The sequence below is a fragment of the Terrapene carolina genome, unplaced genomic scaffold (genome assembly GCF_002925995.2).
Source record: "Terrapene carolina triunguis isolate 2854851 unplaced genomic scaffold, T_m_triunguis-2.0 Scaffold89, whole genome shotgun sequence".
NCBI classification, from domain to species: domain Eukaryota; kingdom Metazoa; phylum Chordata; order Testudines; family Emydidae; genus Terrapene; species Terrapene triunguis.
The window spans coordinates 33549576-33555215 of NW_020664440.1; positions in this window are offsets into that span (position 1 = coordinate 33549576).

Here is a 5640-nt window from a genome sequence, read left to right on the forward strand (position 1 = left end):
ACACAAAGCATTCCAATAATGATAGATTTTACTTGTTTAGAGTTAGCTACTTAGTTTAGTTGCATTACACTCCTTATCCAGTTACCCTTGCAATTACCCTTGCAGTTTACATATTTTAATTAATACATTTGTTTGTGAGAGTTGATTTCACAGTCTAAAGTAAAATTCTATTCCTTATGTAGTGAAATTACCACCTGCAGTCTCAGCTCTATAGGATACGTCTACACTGCGTCTGGGAGCAAGCCTCCCAGTCCGGATCCACAGACTTGTGTTAGTGGGGGCTCACTCTAGTGCACTAAAAATTGCTGGGTAGATGATACAGCTTGGGCTCCCAAGCTTGGGTGGCTGGGCGGGCCTGAGAACCCAGGCTCCAGCTTGTGTTGCAAAGTCTACACAGCAATTTTTAGTATGCTAGTGTGAGCCCCACAAACACAAGTCTGGTCTGGACCTGGGTTGGGAAGTTCACTCCTTGATGCAGCGTAGACATACCCCTAATTTCTCAAGGAGTACTTTTCCACTTCACCTTTGGTCTAGCCCTATAGAGCATAATGGGACTTTGGTTCAGTTCAGTCAACAAAAGTGTAGATCAACATAGTGACCAGCAGGCAGCCAGCAAAAACTTGTGTTCTTTTTATTTGAGGATCAGTTTTCTTCAGGAAGGGGAGAAAATACCTGAAAAATCTATATGATACGAGCAATAAAATAATTGTCTTTGGTGCAATATTTGCCTCAGTCTTTGGTATCAGACAGTGTACCACAATTCAGGAGCCATTTGCGTCCTTGGGCAATACTATATTGCTGTTTCCTTCAGTTAGTCAATAGGCGTATACTATTACTGTACTATAGTTCCATTAGCTATGTTATTTATGCAGACTTAATGGCACTGTAATCTGTGGTTGATATGTGGTTAAATACAAGAAGATGGTCAGTCACCTAAGATTCTGTCTGTCTGTCTATCTAAAGATTAAAGACCTCCTGCTTTGCTGTCATGGCAATAGAAGTGTATGTCACATGGATAATGTAGTTAATCTGATTACTGTCATAGCATGATTGCCTCAAGACCTGACTTTATTAGCTCTGCAAGAGAATTAGGAACATGGCCTAAAATAACATGCTGGCTGTTTGTTTGTTTTTCTCTAGCATGTGCCAGGATTGAGTGTAAAATATAATGAACAAACTGGTGAATAAGGCCTTTAAGGAATAAAACTATATTTTAAATGAAAGAAAACAGAAAATGTTAATCTCTTTCCAGAAAACGCCTTCAACTTTGATCCTAACTGCTTAAAGAAAACTGCAGCAGCTAAACAGAGAATCACAAGTCCCTTATTCTCTTTCCACTCCCATGCCATTTATAAGAATCAAGTGAGCAGTTGTTACTCAAGCACTAGTTTTACTTTAGCACTGTCCTTGTTTGTGTAGCAATGCAAAACAAAATCCGTAACCTGAATCACTTTACTGTATATACTTACAATACTGTAATGTTAAATATTACTTCCTGTTCCAAATCACAACACATTTCCTCACTGTGAGCCACATTTTGCCCTTGTTCCAAAAAGAGCTATTTTTCTATTTAAAGTAAGTCACAATCCCACTTAGCTTGTTTTAAAAAATAAATGCAGACTGAGTATTGCTCACATTACTAAATTCAGAATAGCTGTCATGTAGTAAATTCAGCATAGTCATGTTTGAAATGAAATACTACAGCACTCCTAAAACAAAGAAAATATTGAAGTCCGTGGCACTGCTCAAATGGGAAAGAGCAGTAGGATTAGTCTGGGTTCTGGAAAGGAATTTTAGGGATGTCCAATTCCTAGGCAAAAAAATTCCTGGGCAAATCAACCAACTCTTATCGCTGTATTATTTAGAAAGAGCTCATTAGCCTTCTGCAATTCTGTAGCTACACAATTTTCTGCAATACTGATTTTTCTTAAAATAAAAGATCCCCTCAAACTTAACTGAAGTTAATTCTTAAACAAATATGAAATAGTTTTGGAAAACACATCTTTTCCTGAGTACTTCTGCCAATTTTTGCGGTTTTACCACCACATCTTTGTTTTTTATTAATTTATTTTACCGTATTATATAAACGATCAACACAAAATTGAATGTATGGTAAATGTGCATACAGTAAGTACTGTTATGCACTCCCCTCAAACAAACAAACAAACATATTTTCCTTTAACCTCATTCAGTTACTGTACTTTCATATGTTAATTGTAACAAAAGCAAGTACAAATTTTCAGACAGAAAACTTTCACAAATATGATTAACTTGACAGTGTCCCTGTAGCGTGCATCTGGAAAATACACTGTTTGTTTTCCATTCTCCTTTTGTATATGGACAAGTTTAGAAACTATTTTTGTATGGAAATTTGTGCCATTTATCCAACATCTCAAGAGAATTATTTTAATCGTTAAATGTATTGTTCAAGCGGCTGCAGCAGAAATCATTGTGTGAATCAGTAGCTTGAGTTAAGTAGCCTTCTAGCTTATGGTTAAATAGCTCTAATAGTAAGATCTCCTATTGTGACGAGCAGTTTCAGTGCCTGCATCACAGCTAGATATTCCCATTATGGACTATGAACAAAAGAGTTCTAAAGAATCAAAATGTGTTGAAGAACTAAGACTTAGGATTGGAGTCATTTAAGACTTACTAACGGAAATAATATTTAAAAAATTAATTTAATGTATTTAGTAAAGGCACAAGAATAAAGTGATCAGATTGTCATTAGCATTTGACACACACATTTTATTTTGTCTCTGGCAATTAAGTATCAAAACACTAGGTTAAAAGAAAATTTTGTAGGTTGTGAAGTCAAGCATTTGAAAGGTAGAAATGCCAGATTTATGGTTGCCCCTGCAGCCTTAATTCTAACCCCTTGTTCTTCCATTCTGTGCACCGAGTAAGGCAAAGGTCCTGTGGAAAAAACAGTATGTGATCGTGTAGTTAAAACTGGATCGTTATGGGATCACCACAGCTGTATGCAGTGGGTCCTTGTCTGGCTGGCAGGAAGAAAAGGGGTTGTTGCCTATTTTTGGGCTTCCTCTGCAACTGGTACCAGAGAAGGAGGAAAAGGGAAAATTTATCTGATGAAGCAGGAAGTGACTGGACCAGGTGTGTGGAGTAACTACACTTCCAGCTGACTGGAAGAGTAGGGTGGGTATTTATACCCTGGACAGTCTGGAGAAGCCTTCTTTCACCGGGATTGGTCTGGCAGCATCCATCCTGCCACCCATGGAATCTGAATAAGGACCGGGTTTCTTCTTGATCCATTGTGGCCATTATTCTAGTTGCCCTTTTCTTTGGGGGCTGGAAAGGAATTTTTCCCTCACTGCAAGATTGGCCAAGATAGGGTGTTTTTTTCCCACCTTCCCACAGCAGGTTTGGGACCCGGTAGTGTGGGATATGGGGTTAGGTTACAATATTGCAACTTACTATGTAATATTTGGGGCAAATATCCAGTGCAGGTACTCGTTATGGAAAGGCTATGGTTATTGGAGCAAATGGATTGGAAGGGGATTTAGAGGAAGGCAGTCCTTAAGGGAGCCGAGGAAAAGGGTTTGGGGCTCTGACATCTGGTCCAATGAGGAGCCAACTCCCCTCCTTTACTAGCCCCCTTAACCCTCATGTGAGGGGAGGGCAGTGGGGGCCCAGCAATGGGATGCCTGGGATCAGGTTGGGAAGGGACAGTGCTGACAGCAGCCCTCAAAATTAGGTGGAAATTATTAAGGAAATGATGACCAGCTGCACTGTACAACTTCTTGTCGGATACTCCGGATATTTTAAGTGAATAAAGTTGCAGCCTAATTAAACCATGTCCATTTTCTCCTGTCTTTCCTCTGCCATCGCCGGACAATGCATACTCAGAAGGGGCATAGTTAAGACTGTATGAGCAGCCATAAGTCTGGTATTTTCAAATTTTCAAGTGCTTGACTTAGCAACTAAATCACATTCTTTTAACAGTTGTTTGGATGTAATTTCCAAGGGTGTTGTTTTTGTGAGAGGAAAAAAGTAAAAATAAAATTATATTATGTACAATTCAGCCAACGTACCATCATCTGGTGTGAACCCTGACCATCAGCACTGCAGTGCAGACTTTGGCCACTTGCGTTACAGGACTGATTGTAGTAGGTGGCAGCAGGAGGAGGGGTAAGGTGGTTGGCTGGCTCCATATTCTGGGTCCAGGGGTGATGGGGGAGAGTCTGACCCAGCCCAACAATCATTCCTTCCTCCCACCACAGTGGTACCTCCAGAGTGGAGAATGGGATGGCCAGAGGAGATAACATGGGGAGTCCAATCTGGCTGTCTCTTTTCCCCTATGGGGAGGTTGGGGGACTCTTGCCCCCAGGTCATGCCCTGGGGATGGGAAATGTGATGCCTTGGCCCTGTGCTGGATCAGTGGAGCCCAGCCTGGCTTGACTCAGCTCTCTCCCCCTTCCCTCCGTCCTGCCACTACAGCTGCGCTGGCAGCTCCCAGGCATTCCTAGTACAGCATGTGGTGGTGGTGATGCTGCTGCTTTAAACGATGGGTAGCATGGACCTAAATCTTTAGAATGTTTGTGTGTTCAATTATAATTTTGGCAGGCTGCCAGAATTTTCCTGAGGAATGCAAGTGAGAAGGGAGAGGGTGATTTTTTAAAATAGTTTATAACTCAACTGAACCTGAATGGAATTTCATGAGACAAATAAAAGGCATTTCTTTAGCCTGCGGGCTTTCCCCTTGCTGAATTCCAGAGACCCATTGCAAACAGTGAAAATGTTAGCGCTTCTGAAAAAAGGGCACAAGCAACTCTTAAAATGGAAAGTGCTGGGCTACCTAAATATAGCTGTCAGCTACCCATATAATGAAGGAATTTGCGGCTAAAACAACAAAGTCAAGGGTCAGCGTAGAAAACATTTCAGATACAGGTAACTAAATTTTTTCTTCCTTGTAATGCAATGCACTTCTTGGCATCCTTGAAGATTCTAAAGGCTCTTTGTTAAGGTGCTTTCACTTACATGAAGGTACACTGTGCCTGATTCTTATTGTCCTGGAAACACAGAAAAAAAGAGAAGATGTGGCTTAAGTAGGTTGCAACTGTATTAACTCATCTGGGAAGTAACTGGCAGTAATCCGTGCAATATTTCCTTCCGTAATCACTTCCACCTGGTAGAGGGTTGCCATCAGCCCTCCACAGCTGGTCGTTGCTGGCACCCCACTGCTCTCCCTTTATATGAGAATTAAGGGGCTGGGGAAAGAGGTTGTCTCCTTGCTGGAGCAGACATTAGGAGCCCCATCTCTGTTCCCTAGCTTCCTTAGGGGATGCTTCCCCATTAGCAGGGCCGGCTCCAGGCACCAGCTTACCAAGCAGGTGCTTGGGGTGGCCACTTCGGAGAGGGGTGGCACGTCCAGCTGTTCGGCGGCAATTCGGCGGACGGTCCCTCATTCCTGCTCAGAGCGAAGGACCTTCCGCCGAATTGCCACCGCAGATCGCGATCGCGGTTTTTGTTGTTTTGTTTTGTTTTTGTTTGGCTGCTTGGGGCGGCCAAAACCCCGGAGCCGGTCCTGCCCATTAGGTCCACTTCCAGTTCTGGTTTATCAGGGACCCAGACCACCTATGGAATGAGTACCTGCACTGGACTCCTGCCACACATAGGCAC